Below are 20199 nucleotides of genomic sequence, written 5' to 3'. Positions count from 1 at the left end.
AGTTTTAGCGGCGGTTTTAAGGATTCCGATGAGACAGTGACTAGTTCTAGATGCGAGTGCGGAGTAGTCAGTGAGACCCCGGCAAGGGGTGGGGGCGGCTTCTGGGGGCGGGGGGGGGGGGGCGGCCGACTTAAGGATGGTAAGTAGGACATCTTTCATGCCCGCGGTTGAGGGACTAGAAGAAACCAGAGAAGTGGACTGCGACTGGTCCAGGGACGATTTTCCCTCTAAGCGCTGCTTCAACATTGCCGTACTCTAGAGGTCATTTACACATTAGCCTGAGCTGATCTGATCTACTCGCCTTTCTTTTCGCTCTTCGCTGCTGTCCCCTGCCCTAGGTAATGGAATCGGATTACCAGGAGCAGATGTGGGAAGGGCGGAAAAAAGGCTAAGAAAACCCCAAGATCTCCAAGAAAGGATCTCAGGAGGGAGAAAAAAAAATGCAGAAGGGGTGGGGTATAGCTTGGGAGCAAACTCTAACCGCTTGAGGAAAAAAAAAAAATTGCCCAAGAGCTTTCCTATCCGGGTAATACGACTTTCCCCTGCTCTGTTCCCGGACCCCTGCCTGTACCGTGATGGCCGCTCTCTTAAAGGTTAAATAAGGGGACCTCAGAACTAAAAGCACCGTTCAAAAGGAAAGAACAAAACACAACAAAAAAAGCCACGTGAGTTCTTAGTTCCAATTAAGCAGGACAAAATACTATTTGGAATACAATCCATTAGCAAAGCGGGATCAGGGCCTTAGACTGGGCCCCGGAGCTGAAGTCAGTCAGGAGCCGCGGAGAAAGCAGCTCGGCTTCTGAGCAGGTCTGGTCTTCCTCTGGTGAATGCAGAACCCCAGGGCTTACACGGGCCACGCAGCCCACTGTGTTTGCCAAGGGGGACTTGCAGCAGTGACCCAGGGGGTGTCAGATAAAAGGCGTCCGCAGCCAAGACCTGCCTCTTCAGAATCTGGAAGGGGGAGGGCCCTGGGAATCTGCATTTCAACAAGTACCAGGTGATCCTCACGCACACACGTTTGAGAACTTTCGGTTTGGGTAGAGCTCAGTCCAAACCATCCACCTGCTGTACCCATCGTCCTCCTGAGAAGATGCTGAGCTGCAGGGAAACCGGCCAGTGAACTCGGAGTTAAGCAGCCGTAGGGGTGACAAACCCTTGAAATAGAAAAAAAAAAATTCCTACTTTCAATTCAGGTAATGAACTCAAAGGAACTGTTTTTTTTTTTTAAAGATTTTATTTATTTATTTGACAGACAGAGATCACAAGTAGGCAGAGAGACAGGCAGAGAGAGAGAGGAAGCAGGCTCCCTGCTGAGCAGAGAGCCCGATGCAGGGCTAGATCCCAGGTACTCGAGATCATGACCTGAGCTGAAGGCAGAGGCTTTACCCACTGAGCCACCCAGGTGCCCCCCAATGGAACTGTTTTTTAACAGAAAAACATTCGTGTTCAAACAGATATTCATCTTCCAAGGCATAGATAGTTTTGAAAAAGTGATGGGGTAATGGACATTTTGAGAAATGTTTCTTTAAAAGATAAAATATTTGTTTCTGGAATGAAAGTCCCTGGTTGCCGTCAAAGGGTTCAGTGCGTCTCTCTAAGTAGGCTTACGCAGACTTCCCTGCTTCCCTTATCTGCTTACCTGCATCCGTCTGTAAATAATGCACTTATTCATAGCTTTCTAAGAACATTTTCAGGGAGGGAATTTTGCAAAAATCGGGCATTACTCTGGACGTTTATGCCTCCGTTTGAAACTGAGTTGGACTGGGCTCAGAATGGTTGGGGAGGAGATAGTCTAGGGGATATGTTAGGAAAAAAATCTCAGATGGGTTTTGGTTTATCAAAAGGAGGCATTGAAGTTGGTATTATTTCCCAATTTAATTAGATAGCCATCTTATACTTAAAAATAGATTTTTAAAATAAGAAGAAACAGGCGCGCCTGGTGGCTCAGTCAGTTAAGCATCCGAGACTGGATCTCAGGGCAGGTCTTGATCTTGGGGTCTTGAGTTCAAGCCCCACGTATTTAAAAAATAAGCAAATAAAATAAGAGGAAACAACCTTAGTTCTGTTCCTATTTTTTTTTCTTTTTAAAGATTTTATTTATTTATTTGACGGAGATCACAAGTAGGCAGAGAGGCATGCAGAGAAAGAGGAGGAAGCAGGCTCCCCGCTGAGCAGAGAGCCCGATGTGGGGCTCAATCCCAGGACTCTGGGATCATGACCTGAGCTGAAGGCAGACGCTTTAACCCACTGAGCCACCCAGGCGCCCCAATTCTGTTCCTAGTTTTAAGAGCATCTGCATGCCTGTAATAAAGGTCCTGTTGGGGCTGAGTTAGTGATGTCATAGTGAATTACTTCTCAGTAAGGTGTGTGGGTCAGGAACAACCACCCAGGACCGAATTTATAACCCAAAGTCAGAAATCCCAGTTTTCAAAAGCAAGCATTCTAATGAAGCAGTTTCCTGTAATCTTCTTTGTCTCAGTGGTTCAGAAGGATTATATGGGACACAGGTACCACAAACCTTTGTAAAATCTGTATATTTTCCTAGGTATTATTTTATGTTTGCCACAGTTAAACACACGGTTCTTTGCTTTTCTATTGAAATATCAAAATATACCTATTGAAAAGTGCTCAAATTACAAAGGGGAGCAGCTTGGTGAATTTCATGAAAGGAACACACCTTCGTGACCAGCACTCAGATTAAGAAATAGAACTTCAGGAACCCCTTCATGCTCCCTTCCCGGGACTCCTCACCCCCCCTTCCCGTGGAGGGAGCCCCCATCTTGACTTTTAACACTATCAATTTGTATTGCTTATTTGAGAAACTGATATAAATGAAATCACACAATACATGTGGTTTCGTGTCAGGCTCCTTGTCATCCAGCCTGACTGCTGGATAAAGTCAGAGACTGTTTATTCTCATTGTGGTAAAATATTCCATTGTGTGAAAATACCACAATTTATTTTTCCATTCTGCTGTGGATGGACATTTGGCCAGGTTCCAGGTTGGGCGATTGTAACTAGAACATGCTTAGTGTGTCAGGAGACAAAAGCAGGTCGACAAAGCTTGCAAGATGAGTCCGTTTTTAAATTGATAAAATCCTATCTGATTTTTGAAATACGATGCTTTAAAAAAAGGGGAGAGTGCCAGGGTGGCTCAGTGGGTTAAGCCTCTGCCTTCGGCTCAGGTCATGATCTCAGGGTCCTGGGATCGAGCCCCGCATCGGGCTCTCTGCTCAGGGGGGAGCCTGCTTCCCTTCCTCTCTCTCCGCCTGCCTCTCTGCCTACTTGTGATCTCTGTCTGTCAAATAAATAAATAAAATCTTTAAAAAAAAAAAAAAAGTCCTCCCACGTTGTAAACGTGTCATTGTGTTACAGGTTGCACCGTGGGAAACAAACAGAAATTGTCCCTCATCTCCAGAGGCCATAATCTGAAACAGGAAAAATGGTAGCAGGAGAAAAGATACAGATGACACGGAAGTACCGAGCGAGCACGGGATGACGACATAACGGTAACTTAGTGCACTGCTCACAATTTGCATGGGTCGAGTTTTATTTAGAGCTAGGAACATACTTTTTGTAGGACCGTTGCCTCTAGAGGATTTTATTTGCCCTTGGCCTGGTTTGCCCAGGGACCCCGGTGCTGCTGGGCTTTTCGAGAAGCGCGTGCTGGGCTGTCCCTCCCTCCCGTTCCCACCTCTCAGGAGCCAGTGCTCTCTCATTTCTGCTTTGCTGACAGACGTGCTTCACGAGCCCCTCTGCAAAGTTGCATTCCTGAGCATACCTGTCGTTTTGGCTGTGCCTTTGACATTGTACCCTTGACCATGGTTCGCCCCATGCTGACCCCGCCTGGACTCCACTTTCTCACCTCTTTACGCCAGTCTACCCTCTACATGGATCCACTTCTTGCTCTCTGTGTCCTACTCCCCAAGCCCCCAGGGATGCAGCCTGCCTGGTCCAGCTCCTCTTGTGTTCTCTTGGTGAACTGGATGGGTTGCCTGTGAGTCAGGGGATACAATCAACTATTATTCGGGTGGTGGGTCCAGATGACCTGCCTGCGTACCAGGCGGGGTGGAATTGGCGAAGAGATCCCTTCCAGCCTGGACATTCTGGGGGCCTCAGAATGATGGCACCATCCATTTCTGGTCCTTTGGGGACACTCTGCTCACTGGCTAGAGACACCTTCGTTGTCATTCACCACTGTGGTGGTCAGTAATTTTGATACGGAAGCTCCATGATACACTTACCAATTTTACGTGTGTATCTAGACGTGCCCTTTCCTTTCAGGCCGGAAACAAAAGGCACTGCTCGAGCCCACGCAAGGGGTAAGAAGTGCACATGGGGGCAGTAAGTCTGGAAGTCTGGAGGAGTCTCCACTGAGCCCTGATGGGACTGGCGCCGGGGAAATGACTTCAGGTCCCCATGCCCCCCGGGGGCCCAGCTCTAAAATAATGACACTGTGCAAAGAGCAGCAGTCACGTCCTTGACTCTAACCGAACTGTGTGGGTCTGTTTTTTATGGAGAAGATACTCTGTGATTTAGAAACATTTGTTCTTCACATTATTTTTAAGTGTATGTATCCATTCACATGTATATGATGTACACATGTACATAATAGGGTGGAAAGACACAGATACAATATGGATACACAGATGTACACACGTACATAATTAAATAGGGTGGAAAGACACAGATACAATATGGATACACAGATACATGTATATACATGTGTATACATGCGTACATATAATTTTATGTAATTAATTTATTTTTAAAAGATTTTATTTATTCATTTCAGAGAGAGAGAGAGAGCACGAGCAGGGAGAAGGGCAGAGAGAGAGGGAGAAGCAGACTCCTCACTGAGTAGGGAGCCCGATACGGGACTCGATCCCAGGACCAAGAAAGATCCTGACCTGAGCCAAAGGCAGACACTTAATTGACTGAGCCACCCGGGCACCCCATATCTGTGTCTTCTTCAACTTCTTTTATCAATGTGTTATAATATTCAGTGTATAGATCTTTCATCTGCTGGGTTAAATCATAGAAATTATTTTGTTACATTAATATATATTTTATTAAAACATAAATACATCAACATATGAATTAGTAATATATAAGTATATCAATATAAAATACAACACTATATTTTTTATAATAATATTTAATGTTAATTATATTAATATATAATTTTGTACAAAAGCAAAATGCCAGCATGATTTACCATCTCTCTTACTCTTGGGAGGAGGGGCACCTCTGTAGTGCTCAAATGTCAGGATTCTGGGAGATGGATCCGTTAGCCGCCATGGCATTGCAGCAGGAACAAGGCATTCCTCTCTACTTTGTTGTTTGTTTGTTTGTTTGTTTGTTTGTTTTTTTAAAGATTTTATTCATCTACCTGACAGAGACCACAAGTAGGCAGAGAGGCAGGCAGAGAGAGAGAGGAGGACGCAGGCTCCCTGCTGAGCAGGGAGCCCGATGCGGGGCTCGATTCCAGGACCCTGAGATCATGACCTGAGCTGAAGGCAGAGGCTTTAACCCACTGAACCACCCAGGCGCCCCTCCTCTCTACTTTGTATCCTCAGTATCTGTCTGAGTGCTTGGAGAAAACCAGATTCCAAAAACGTTTGCTAAGTCAACTTTCTTATTTAATTAGCTTTCAAATATAAATAATGGTGGGGTGGGTTTATATTTTAAATTGTCAGCCATCATCCATGCCTTGGCATCGATGCATAAACGAAGTGTCTGGAGAGCAGGCTTTCTATCAGGAAGAGGGAGATGACGTGAAGTCACGGGCTTCTGGGAAATGGGGAGCGAGGACGAGTGCCGACCAGGAAGACAGTCACAACAAAGACAAGTGCAGTGTGTTTCACAGGTTGTACCTGGACTGCCCCAGCCCCCAGGGCCTGTCCCAGGGACTAAGCCTGTGCCCCACAGGTAATCCTTCCCTGGGTCTTTGTCCATTTCCTATTTCCTCTGAATCAATAGATATTTCCTTCTTTCCCTTATTGGCTTTAATGTCATAATTAAGACACACTTTTCAGCCACGCGTTCTTTTCTATGTCACAGTGGTTATCCTGTGCCACAGGTCCTATCCCTCTGCACCCCAGTGTGGGTCCGCTGGCCTTCCTTCAACCTGTTCCTTGGCTCCCCCCACAATATGACCGTTTATTGAGTCTTTCTCGTGCCGGGCTCCGTACATGTGTCCGATTTCATCTTCTTCACCTGACAGCTTTGTGAAAAGAGTAGGTACCTGTTTTTTGTTTTTTAAGATTTTATTTATTTATTTTGGAGTGAGAGAGCACGCACGACTGGGGTGGGGAGGAGAGGGCAGAGGGAGAGCAGGCGCCCTGCTGAGCATAGAGCTCCACGCGGGACTCGATCCTAGGACCCGGGAGATCATGACCTGAACTGAAGGCAGATGCTTCCCTGACTGAGCCTCCCAGGCTCCCAAGCCTATGTACTTGTTTTCTGAATGTTACAGGTGAGGAAATTGAGCTTCCAATCCAGTAAGTGGCCGAGCTGGAATTCAGATTCTCTGATGTCTGATGGTGAACTCCTGGCTCTTCCAAGGACACGGCATACTGTCTTGTCCTGTGACTGCTTGAACTCCATGACCTCCACTAACACCATGAAGTGGCGTCTTCAACAATCCAGTCTTACTCAGATGTGCCACTCATTCTTCTTTCCAGGCTTGACACATCGTCCATCCCCAGCGTCTGGCCAGGCGTGTGCACCTTTGCTCTGCCGGTCACTGCGGCGTGTCCGTAATTGTCAATGTCTCTTTTTGGCATCCACCAACATCAGTCCAAATCTCTCTAGTTTCAAGAGCTGAACTGACCTTTTATTTATTTAATTTTATTTTTTTGAAAAGATTTTATTTCTCTATTTGACAGAGAGAGAGACAGCGGGGAGAGGGAACACAAGCAGGGGGAGTGGGAGAGGGAGAAGCAGGCTTCCTGCCGAGCAGGGAGCCCTTGGTGGGGCTCGATCCCAGGACCTGGGTTCATGACCTGAGCTGAAGGCCGACGCTTAATGACTGGGCCACCCAGGTGCCCCTGAGCCGACCTTTTAAAATGAAATCCAGGAAAAGGGATTTGATAACACTTCGATGGCATTGGGCAACAGTGAGTTGGGGGTACGGAAAATCTTGAGTTGGGATGTGCCTGTCATTCGTTTGTTGATCATTCATTTGTTCAACCCACCAGACATATTAAGCATTACTGAATTGGGACACCTGAACCGAGCAGAAGATACCAGCGTCTTCAGAAAGCAGGGCTTCCCTCCTGGGTCGTGGTCCACAGGCCCCAGCCTGACAACCCTGTGTAGGGATGCCACACACTGAACAACTTGAAAGGACTCTGGACGGTGCCTGGGTGGCTCAGTTGGTTAAGCGTCTGCCTTCAGCTCAGGTCGTGATCCCAGGGTGTTGGGATTGAGCCCCACATTGGACTCCCTGCCTAGGGGGGAATGTGATTCTCTGCCCCTCCCCCCCACTCATGCGCTCTCACTCTCTCTCTCTCAAATAAATGAAAAAAAAATTTTTTTTTTTAAAGAAAGGACTTTGAAGAAAAGCATGAAAGTTGCCTACTGGGTCTTGATCATTAGTGTTAGATTAACCTGCATTTTACGTATCCCCTCTCATTTATCTGCCTCCGCCCTCCATAAACAGTGGTGACGAGCTCACAGGCATTTCTGCTAACATCAGATTCATATTCCAGATTAGGAAAGAAACAAAACCGTTTGACTAATGTTCAGAGGATGCAAAGTTCACCTCCTCCCCCAACACCGACCATGAATCTATTGTTTCATTACATAACAACATCGGAATGTTTCTTTTCCTACTTTCTTTTTATTTCCTTTCTTTTTTTGTGGGGGGGTAGGGTAGGGGCTCCTCTTAGGCAACATTTCTTGTCAATCAGTCCTGCCAGGGTTCAAGAAGGTGTTAAGGGAGGATAAAAGACGTTCCCAAAAAGATCAAGGAAAGTGGAACCGTTTCTGGGAGGTTGTTCCCCTGGAGCAGAGCGATGAGAGGTCCGGCTCAGGAGCTACCTGGATGTTTGCGGAGGGAAGAGACACCCCCATGGGACACAGATAACAGGTCAGGCATTTCTGTGCAGGTTTCTCTCTCGGATCCCCCACGATATCAGTGAGATTGGGGCCATGTCCAGACCTTCACCCAGGAAGAAAGCAAGGCTCAGGGAGGGGGCAGGTGATTGGCCTAAGGTGCTCAGCCTGTCATCAGCAGGGACCATCCCTGCCCCTGTTGGGTGTGGCTGCTACCTCCTGGCCCTGCGGCCCACCCCGGGGAAGGCTGTCCTCTACTGGCGACAGTCCCACCTTGTTCCACCCTTCCCGAGTACCGCGAGGACAGAAGGAGAAAGGGCAAGTGTGGGCACACCGGAGACTTTTAAATTTAGATTGGGAATGCCATCAAAGGGCAGGAGTCCGGGAAACTTGGTGCTTTGGCCTTGCGGGGTGCAGACAGACCGGAGTTCAAATCTCGGCTCTGTCACTATTTTGCTCTGTGTGCTCTGTATTTCTCCTCTCTACAGCAGGGTTCTGCAGACTAGATGCTGTGGCATAAATCGCAAGCCACGCTGAACACCTAAGTGTCTCATGTTGGCAGGTGGTTATTAAGAGCAGGCCGTTTGCCGCGTCTGGACTCTGTGATGGATTGTCCCAGCTTAGGCATAAGCCCTTGAGAAAATCTTGGAGCTGCGATGCATTTGGTGTGCTCACCTACCGGTTCCACTCTGCTTCCTTGACCAGCCCCTGACCTTGAAAACCAGTGAACATTCGAATCACTTTGCGGCAAAGCACTGGCTTTCAGATCTCAGGGCTGCAGCCATCAGAGGTGGTCTGGGAGTCGGACCACACCTTCCTCCACGATCCCCTTCAGGAAAGTGGAGCAGCGTCCTAAAGATGCTGGTGCATCTCCTCGTGACTCCGGCCGGTGGAAGGCATGTCGGGAGAACGTGAGGCAGACAAAGCTTCCCCAGGCCTGGCTCCAGGTGGGTTTCATAAATGCCCGTGACTCTCACCGAGCTAAGCCCAGCTTATGAGGCTGATGCAGACACGGGCAGAGGAGGGGACAGCCAGAATCCCCCAGCTACAGCTATGGGTTCCTCTCTGAGCTCAAGCTCCTCCAAACCCCCTTATTAAGGACCCCATGACACCAGACAGTCCCAGGCAGAGACTTTGACTCTTGGTAGAAAAAAAGGAAAAATCCTTGAATGAAAAGCAAGACCCCTGAGAATTTGAGAGATTCAGCCTGCCCTTTTTTAGAAGACCCCAGAATTTTAAAATATGTGCAAATGCAAGGTTGTTAACAGTTCGGTGTTTTTCAAGGATTTACCTTGAACAAAGGAAGTTCCAAAGCCCTCAGAACTGGCATTATTTTATGAATATTTTTACATGGAGGTTAAGTCAAAACTCTGAATTTAAGATGTTTTGGAAACATAGTGCCTCGTCTTGCCACGGTCTCTGTCGATAATAAGCTATATCTTCTGGCCGGAGGTCGCAGGAATGCCGCAGGACTCCTGGCCTTTTACCAGCCTCAGGTGGTATCTGAGGGGGCTTCTAAGGCTCGGGGCTGAGGCTTCAGGGTGCAAGTTCCCCAGGATTCCACGCCAGGCTCTGACCAGCTGGACTTGCATGGAATGAAATAAGGAATAGCCAGATCTGCACTCCCAAACTGAGCCACTGCTCTGCCTCCAGGAACCGCACCCCCATCCTTGCACCGGCTCCCTCTTTATTGCCCCCAAACTCACACCTGAGCAACAGCCCACAGCCCCTTATCTGATGGCAAGCGGAGACCCCGAGCAGCAAATGCCCCCGCTCTGCGGCCAAAGCTCTCGGGACACAGAGGGCTGGGGGCTTTCGATGCGACTGGGTTTTCCCAATGGAGGTGAAGTGGCCTCTGAGGCTTGGGAGGGGCGGTGGTGGGAGGCGGGCAGCCCTGCAGGACGGGGGCTGTGTGAATGTGGCCAGCGCATTGTTCCTCAGCTTTGTGCTGCAGGCCTCGATGGGGCTGATTTAGAAATCCTAATCAGGGAGCGCTCAGGGCTTCCCGGCTGTGACATAACTTGAGCGGCTCTGGGGGATTCTTTGTTCTCTGATGACAGCTGACTCGGTCTCCAGTGGGAACAGTTCGAACATAACTCCACACTGCACGCCCCGGCAGCTGCGGCCTTAACCCTTTGTTACCCACCTCGGGGTCCCCTCTCTTGCCATTCCTTCTGCAGCCGGTCAGTTCTTAGAGTCACTTTGCCATGCAGAGAGGGGGGCGGTAGATGCTGATGGAGGGAGGCGGCGCGTGGTGTCCCACCCCCCGGGACACTCTTGGAAAACCCGGTGCCCCCCTCCCCCTGCCTTGGGCAGGCCTACCCTGCTGCCTGGAATGGCTGCCTGCTTCGACTCGGGCACCGAATGTGACCATTCCGGTCTCTGCAGGTGCTTGGGTGGATTTCTTGGCACCCTGGTGGAAGGGACTACAAGCAAAGAACAGGGATCTGAAATGCATGCTCCCGCTCTGGGGAGTCTTCTGATCTAAAAAGAGCCCATCAGCTCAGAAGATTGGACAAGAAGGCCATGAAGCAAACTCATTTGGATCCAGGTGGACCCCGTGGCATGGCAGGGTTAAGGACATCTCGTCAGTTGTTCCTTCCTCCGGGCCTCCCTTTGTCCATCCGGGAATGTGGAGGTGGTCACAAGGACAGCACAGCCCCGCTAGATTGTAGGGGGAAGGTCACATGAGATCACGCACATGCCCATCGGTGGTGGGCATAACTACGTGTTCCCCTGGTGCTGCTGTGATCCCGGAAGCCTCCTCTGGAAGCATGGAAGGGGTGAATGCTGCGGGCGTCTCTTAAATCATTATGAAGGTTGTCTTTGGTGATGAGCTAGCAAGGCCGCCGAAAGGAGATGGCTGGAAACTTACATTTGGCACCAAAGCAGTTCATTGTTCCAAGACCTTTGAGTGCCAGTGCTGAATGGGCACTGAGGGTAGCAGAGAAGACAGACACAGACCTGGTCTCACGTGGCTGAGCTGTAAGGGTGGCGTGTCACATAGCAAGGACCCTGGGGTGCAAATAGAGAAACCCAACTCCAATTAGCATCTATCAAAAGAGAATGGAAGAATTCTACAGTAGCTCGTGAGATCCAAGGAAGACTCGTACAGTGATGTACTTGCCAGAGATTCGTGTGTGCTTCGTCCCCCCTCTCTCTAGCATGACTTCTCACTTCCCGTGTTTGCTGGCTCCACCATTCTGTCTCATGGTAAGTTAGCGTGAAGCTTTGTGGACAGCGTAGGTGGAAAGCATTCCCTAGTTTAACATTGTATAGAGTTCCCTGTGAGGGAACTCATGGACCCAACAGGGATCGCATACCCATTCGGGACTGAGCCGTTCTGGCCACGGGACAGGCTCATGCTCTGGCATGGCCATTTCCTATGAACCATCACAGATGTGGATTGGGGGATTTCACCAATTCTCACCAGAGCTACTGGGGAGAAAGTTGTATGGGAAACCAGGACCGAGTTAGGAATGGAGTTAGCTCTCTGTCTCCAGACCAAAGGGAACCACTGAAAAAATTTAAGCTGGGGCATAAAAAAATGGACATGTATATATTTCCCAGCTATAACGTGAAGAGCAAATGGAAAGGAGGGGATGATTTTAGAGGTAGAGAAGCCTATCAGAAGGCTATTGCAATAGTCCAAGCACTAGCTGACAAGGGCCCATAGTCAGGTGAGGAACGATGGGGATGGCCAGAAGGTGACGGAAATGAGACCTATTCAGGAGGTGGAATCGACAGAACCAGTTAACTAGATACTGGAAGAGAGAAGTGAAATGTTCAAGATGACTTCTAAGTCTCCACTGGTTGGTTATCTGATAAATTAGTGGGTCAATGAAATTCCCATACACATAGACACGTGTATATATATCCTTTTCTGTCTATCTGGAAGGGTATGATTGTTCTCTGGGAGACAGATGAGAGGACAAGGCTAAGTTGCCACCTGAATGGTGACCGTTCCCTAGCCTGGCCCCCCACACAAGCCCAATTCCTATAGAAAAAAGCAGCTGCAAGCAAAAGTCGGAAGTCAGAAGTGGGGTATATCATAATTGACACTAGGGGATCCAGAGATGGGGAAAAGGGAATACTTCCATGCTGGTTGGTATTCAATGAATCCAAAGTATAGACAAATCCTCATTTGAGAATGAAAAAAATACAAAAATCTATAGGTGTTAGACAGATGCTAAAGCCATATAAGGCCAAGACACAAGAGGTAGGCTTCCACCCTGAGATTTGATGAGACAGCTGATGAATGCTATTGAAGAATGTGTTTTGGACATGCAATCGCAGAATCAGAGACCAGTTCCTGCCTTTGGAAAGAATGTTTCAGGCTAGATGGTCTGGTATGGATTAGTGTTCTTTCCAGTGAAGGCTCCACCTGTCATCTGTCTATCCATCCATCCACCCATCTATCCATCCATCCATCCATCTGTCTATTATTTCTTGAGCATATCTTATTTTCTTAACTCTGCAGTTGTGGAGAGTCAAAGAACAAAGCAAAGCTTCATCCCCGGATTAGCAGAATACAGCCCGTAAATCACTAAATCTCCAAAAAGAATATTTGGCATTAACTTCTCAGTACTTTCACTTGTGTAGCTGGTCAGAGTAACGAGGGGGTCTTCTTGGAGACCAACAATCAGTTAACATGTTCTTTTCAACTACATGACAGATAGTTTCATTCCAGTAGAATGCCAAAAAGTTTTTCTCAGCAACTGGCATTGGGATTATCTACATTTTATATTATTCGTTTCTAATTTAAATTCCTTATCGGTTTCTGGAATGCCTGAGCACTCGCAACATCTGTTCTTCTCAACGGTCCACACTTTATGCTCAGAGAATGCAAATTCATTAAAATATTAGCTTTAGCTACATATAGAAAGGGATCTGCTTTTCATAGTACGTGAAGTGTATCGCAAAATGTTCACTGTCTTCCCCGACTTCCCCCTGCCACCTTCTAACAAGAACTATTAAGAGTTGATTATGCTTCGATATCTTGGAGGGTATAAGCTTCACCAGCTTGTGCCTCTCTCCAAACAGGAGACTTCTTTTGTTCTCTCAGCCTCCAGATCTCCAAAACTTAATTTCATTGGTGGGTCATTAAGAGCAAAATGGTCAAACAGATGACAGTTTGGGTAAGTACGTTGGTTAGGACTGTTTATTACTCTCAGAAAATTTTAAACAAGTATGAGGATTCTTTGTTTTGAAAACAAAACAAGTAAACAAAAAGACAGCCTATGTCAAGCTGGCTTAAACAACAGAGGGGATTTGTTGGGCTACTCCATTGGAAGAAGAATGGATAAAGTGGAATTCAGGATTGGTTTGATCCAAGAGATGAAGTCATCAAGGACATGTTTTTACTTTGACTCTTTGCTCTGTCTTCGTTGGTGCTATCTTTTTTTCTCAGGCCAGTTTCCTTCAGGATGTCCAAAGCTCTAGGATTGCTATCTTCAAATCATGCTCTCCAGGAGTGAGGACATCGACTTTGGTGGCTCTCCCTGACAAAATTAAAAACATATTCTCTCAAAAGTCTTAGAAGATTTTCCCTCAGGACTCAGGAAAATGCCAAGTGGTGATTGACATAGATTTTATTTACCTGAACCCGTCCTGGTGGCAGGAGGGTCAGAATCTCATCTCTGGTTGGTCCAACCCTGCAGCTGAGTGGGATCCGTCTCCATTCAATTCCCCTGTTATACAGCGGGGGAAAGAAGAGCTTCTGAGGATTCAGCTATAATTTCTACTATAACAAGGCTTAGAAGTTTCCAGTGGTCAGTCAACCATTGTTTTGAGAGCCTTCTACAAGCAATGAACCCTGCTAGACTTTTGGCAACTCGTGTTTTGCAAAACTGCGAAAATCTTGATCTTCACAACTACTACAGGGACAAAGCAATGACCTTGAAGCCTAGCGCAAGGGGCTGAACCCATCCTCCAGCTGCCGCGTTGAGTGCAGTAAGTGTCTTGGTGTAAGAAATCATGGCAGGATCAAAAGAAATGAAATCTTGCCATTTGCGACGACGTGGATGGAACTAGAGCGTATCATGCTTAGTGAAATAAGTCAATCGGAGAAAGACAACTATCATATGATCTCCCTGATATGAGGACATGGAGAAGCAACATGGGGGGGTAGGAGATAGGAGAAGAATAAATGAAACAAGATGGGATTGGGAGGGAGACAAACCATAAATGACTCTTAATCTCACAAAACAAACTGGGGGTTGCTGCGGGGAGGTGGGATTGGGGGAGGGGGAGCGGGCTATGGACATTGGGGAGGGGAAGCGAACCATAAGAGACTATGGACTCTGAAAAACAACCTGAGGGTTTTGAAGGGTCAGGGGTGGGAGGTTGGGGCAACCTGAGGGTTTTGAAGGGTCAGGGGTGGGAGGTTGGGGGAACAGGTGGTGGGTAATGGAGAGGGCACGTTTTGCATGGAGCACTGGGTGTTGTGCAAAAAGAATGAATACGGTTACGCTGAAAAAATAAATAAAATGAGAAAAAAAAAAAAGAAATCATGGCAGGTAGCTAGAATTGGAACGATTCAAATGACTGAGTTTCAAAGCTCCTAAGTATGAACACATTATTTGCATTAAAAAAAAAAGTGGGAGTACCTAAGAAGTTTCTTTTCCTCCCATGATTATGTTTGATGACAGTTGTTTGGGGGAAATAATGTCCACCAGACTATTGAGCTGTGATATGTTTCCAGTTAATATTTGACTGTTAGCTTCCTGTTAGAAAACTAATAGCAAAGCGTAAACCACAATATGAACGAAGCCTCCTCCTTCCCTCCCTTGACCTTGGGTGTCTGTACCCTTTTAAAAAGATGCCTTTCTGCCTGTACATTTCGACGATGTGTTTACTGTTTCTCCCAACTGCAGAGAGTGGGGACAATCCTTTGTCGGTATCCAGGTCTTGCCAACTTTCCAAAGTTGGCCAAAGACTTGGTTCCAGTGACCAAGTCTTCTCAACGCTCCGCCCGATTTCAAGGCTTCTTGAACATATATCCAGTGGCCCATCTCGGAGGTTACACAGACTTGCAGGTGAAGTAGAAGAGAGAAGACATGGACACGGAACAAAAACAGACCTTTGGAGCATGGCATTGACATGCATCAGAACAGCACAACTCCCAGTGGGGAGAAAAGAGCCTCTAAGTCCCAAGGACAAAGCCCAGCCGTGTTACTGAGTTCCCTGTCCCCCATCTCACTGCCTTTCCCCCTGCAACCCTCCACAGACTAAAGGATCTTGTTGGTGCCTATTGATTCCCCAAACACCTGTGTCCACCAGACTGTCCTTCATGGATATTTCCTGATCTCTTGACTTCAGCTGGCTGGTGTCTCCATGGTAACAGGGAATGGGGAGGGGGACGTGGGGGCCACTCAGCCCATTTGTCATCAATTGCCACTGTTTTGTTCTGCCTGGTGTGTGCTCTCAATTGAGTTCTGGAGGAGGCAAAGCAGAGCGGAGGGGTTCAGCTGACGGGCTGCCCCCCGCCTTCTGAAACTGGGAGCAGAGGGACAAAAAGGAGGGAACTACCTCCGGGAGAGAACCGAGGCACGGAGATTGCAACAGAACGCCCAGCTTCTCCGGGACAGTAATTTTTCTGTAACAGAGATTTTTTGTTTTGGGGCGAGAGGGTAGCATTTGTACCAGCCCAAAGACCTTCATTATTTTGTTGAATGAAGAGGGAGGAACTTTTGCCCGTAACAGGGAATAAGATGTTCTCTTTCTTTTTCTGGGATGGAATTTAATGTTAAAAAAAGCGACCAGGGTACCAGAATACCAGTGCCTTAAGCAGAGCGGGAGTGGTGCCTCCCCTGTGGGGTCGGCATTCGCTTAGATAAATCACAAAGACCGTTCCCCACCCACTCCTCAATTGGGCTTTGGAGGTTCAAGCCAAGCCCAATGGGTGGAACCTTTCCCAGTCAAACGCAGGCTGTGAGTGCTTCTCTCCCACAGTTCATGGCCCAGTGCTCTCTGTTTGTTTTACATCTTTGCCCTCAGCAAAGGTTCAGACCAAGCTCTCCCTGCCTCCAGCCTCGTGGCAAGTGGGGTGATACTTTCTGTCTCATTCCACAAGGAGCTCACTGGTGGGGTCAAATGAAGTTTGACCAAATGAAGTCTCCACGTTTTTGCACGTGGGGTCTCTGCCTTCTGCCCTACAGAGTCTCCTCTAAACCTCGCCTCTTCGGGCCCCGTTGCCTGAGATCCCGCGTCCTCTTTCTTCCCATCTGTTGGCTCTTCCTGACCATCCTTTCTGCTTCCGTTTCCTCCCACGAACGGAAGTTGCTATTATGCAAGGATCTGTCCTTGGTTCTCCTTCATCCTGCCGGACTCCACTCCTGGCAGCGCTGGCCACTCCGGCCGCCTTTACCTGGAGCTCTGAGGCCCTAAACCTGCCCCTAAGCCACATCACCCTCCCACGCAGCCAGCTCCGAGAGACAGCCTTGCATGGAGAGGAACCATCAAGCCATTCGAAACAAGTTTGACTTTCCCCCATTTTCGCTGGGCGTTGTTAGGCTCTCTCTTCTCCCGTTGCTCAGACTCAAAAGCCTCGTATCATCTTTAAGGACTCCCACATACGACTTGACTCTCTACAGCCTCATCGGCCTACTCCCCCTCTTTCTCCTTTCCCTCCTTCTTTCTCTTCTCCTTCGTCACTCTCTCTCTGCCTCTGTCTGTCTATCCCACTGTTGGAGCTCATCTCACTACTGCCTTTCCACCCACCTCACCACGGCTCTAGCCTCTTCCAGTCTCTCCCCATTCTGTTTTTGCCACTCCGGCCAGTTCAATCTCTGCTCAAAACCTCACTCTCTAAATCCCTAGAAATCAAATTCCAGTCTTGACTTAATGTCAGCCAAGGTCCCCTCAACAAGACTCGCCCTCTGACCTTCCAACTCCTCTCCTGCTCACAGGTTCTCCGACTAAGCCTCCCGATCCCTAGATACTGTTGCTGGGATTACAAGAAGGCACACTTTTTGGCAAAACGCACTGAAAACCTTGAAGGTGTGTTTTCACCAAGTTACTCCATTTCCAGGAATTTATCTTAAGGAAATAATCAGACAGCTGCACAAAGATCTGTGCCTAAGAAGTTTCCCTACAGCACGATTTGCAATTATAAGAAGATGAAAACAGTGTTCAGTGTCCAGTAATATCAATAAAATGGAACACTAGGAAATCATTTAAAAATCTTATAGGCCTATTTACTGACATGGAAAAATAGTTGTAGGATTTTTCCAGGCTTCTATGTAAAAAAAGAAGGTATGCAGAGATGCGAATATATAATTAATACTTACTAACATGATCCTTATATGTAATATTTATATGCATGAAGAATGGCTCTGCAAGGATGTGGATGTATGTGTGTATATATGTACCTACATCCTGTGGCTAGAATTGTAGTTAATGGTTTATTTTTTCCTTTTTCCTATCAGTACTTAAAATTTTTTTTAATAATAACCATGGACGAATTGCCTAAAGTATTGAAAGTCCAATTTCCACCACCCTGAAATAAAGCAATTTTAAAAATTCTTAAAAATTTCCTCCATTCTTGGCCATGGTCGCCAAACTGTTGAAAGAACCAAGATGCCCTTCAACGGACGAATGGATAAGGAAGATGTGGTCCATATACACGATGGAGTATTATGCCTCCTTCAGAAGGGATGAATACCCAACTTTTGTAGCAACATGGACGGGAATGGAGGAGATTATGCTGAGCAAAATAAGTCAAGCAGAGAGAGTCAAATATCATATGGTCTCACTTATTTGTGGAGCATAACAAAGAACATGGAGGACATGGGGAGACGGAGAGGAGAAAGGAGTTGAGGGAAACTGGAAGGGGAGATGAACCATGAGAGACTATGGACTCTGAAAAACAACCTGAGGGTTTTGAAGGGGCGGGGGGGTGGGAGGTTGAGGAACCAGGTGGAGGGTAATAGAGAGGGCACGTACTGCATGGAGCACTGGGTGTGGTGTAAAAACAATGAGTACTGTTACGCTGAAAATAAATAAATTTAAAAAAATGTCCTCCATTCTTTTGTCACCTTGCCTTTGTTAATCTCGTCATTGTGCCTATCAGTGTTCACCTCCTCCTGTTGCTGGTAAAGTATTATCCATTTCCAAGTACAGTTAAATTCGCTCTTCAAGAAGAAGCAAAGGACCTGGGGTCAAAGGTCCAAGGTTAGTGTCCTCATTGTGCTCCTTACTATCCCAAACTATCCTCTGTAAAGGAGAGAGGGATAATAATATCTACCTCACAGACATGGCATGAGGATAAGACAATGCATACAGAAAGGATTTAATGAAGTACAAAGTATCGTGGGGCCGTCAGGGAGCTCGGTTTGCTGTGGCCAAAGCCATCGGGTCTAACTCCACGGACTGAATTGCCACACAAGGATTGGAGCCTTTTTGGCCTCAGCCTCGAGCCCAGTATGGACACAGCCCAAGCTGCACATTAGTCTGAGCGCTGGCCCCCGAGAGCTGGCTGTGTGGGCTGGAGGGGAGGGCAGAGTTCCTCCTCACACACCCCAGGACTTCCCGTCCCTTCCAAGGTTTCCAGAGCGACGCTAACTCTAGAGGTTTTGGAGAGAGTGCTGTGTCCTGGGCCAGTCCGTCCGGCACCCACACGGAGATCAGCGTTGCCTTCCTGTGTGTCTTCGTTCAGTCCTGTCCTCGGGAATCTGAGGTGGCCGCCATCCCCGGGAGCTGGGGGCCCTCAGTGCCACTGGCCCCGTGGGTGGTAAAGAGGCCTCCATGTCCCATCCAAGCCCTGGCTGGTGGGCGGGCTGGGCTGCCGTGTGTGTGTGTATGTGTGTTCCCAACGTAATTTAGAGTCTCCATCCACAAGAAGATGGGGCCCACTTCGTGCTTTATTAGAGTGACCTAAGTCTCAAAACCACCAACTTGGGTCCCTAAGAGATGGAGTGGGAAGGAAAATCTGGGAAGAAATAAGTAGGTCCATGAGGATCCGTGTCAGGCTCTGGAGAGCCAGGGATGGGGCCATGGAGAACAGGATCAGCCTTATTCCTGCTGACCTGCTCCTTTGCCTATGGAAGAGGGGGCAGCCGGAGAGGCCCCACGGGAAGTCTTGGAGGTGGATCACAATCCAGGAGGAGGGCTTGGGAGGCATGGAGGGGTGCAAGGCCTGGAGCTCATTTGTCTTGGCTTGGTTGGGATGCTGTTTGGCCAGCCTGACTTAACCTGTCAACAGCTTGAAAGTGAGGTCAGCTGGGGGCTGGCGGCCTCATTAGCTATCACCAGAGCCTGCATCTCAACCTCTTGAATCATCCATGATGAAACTCTTTATCAGCCTGGGAGGATTCAGCCCCGGGGAATAACACTCCTGTATAAGGCTTGATTTTGAGCAAGGCTACATCCGGAAGGACCGGCCAGGATGAGTTAGCCCCAGCACACACTCCAAGATAACCAAACAAGCTGACTTGCCGAAGGGAGTTATTCAGTATTCTCCATCTGGGAGCAGGGGAATGCCGTCCTTCTTCTTCCAAAGCCAGGCTCAGTTAACCCTTTGAGTTCCCGGCTCCCTCTTCCGTGTCCCTGCAAACTCCTGCCTCCCTGGGGAGAGGTGGAGGACAGCCACCAGCTGAGGGACAGTGCATGGAAACAGTTTCACTTCTGCAGAAAGATTAAGACTCCTGGTGAGGCAGGGAGTGATAAGCCTCGGGGAGAATGAGGTGATTTGTCAGAGAGTTTCTGCTAAAAAGAAACAATTGCAATCCTCCAGCAACACATTTGAGAGATAGGAGACAGGGGGAATGTCCTGTTCTTCACACATCTCCAAATGCTTCAAGGCCACCCCCAATGCCCCCCTCTGGGGGGGGGGGGAGGCTGGCCTGAGGATCTGTTCGTCCCTTGAGTGACAAAGAGGGACAGGCTGCCTGCACCGGTGATCCCGGGAGCTAGAATCATGAGGGAGGCTGCAATTTTTAGTACAGCCTTGAAAGAAACTATCAGCCCACCCCACCCCTGGGATGGGAATGGGGTAGGAGGCTAGCAAAATAAATAGAATCTGCGGTCCAAACTGACCAGGCAGAAATTGTTACTTGAACAGCAAAGAAAAACATATGCCAAATATTCTTCCCAGGCTTGTTTTCCATCTTCTCATCCTTGTGTCCCTTATCGAAGTGT

Source organism: Meles meles, chromosome 18 (assembly GCF_922984935.1).
Source record: "Meles meles chromosome 18, mMelMel3.1 paternal haplotype, whole genome shotgun sequence".
Taxonomy (NCBI): Eukaryota; Metazoa; Chordata; class Mammalia; order Carnivora; family Mustelidae; genus Meles; species Meles meles.
The sequence above is the reverse complement of the archived record's forward strand: the minus strand, read 5'-3'. Positions refer to the sequence as shown.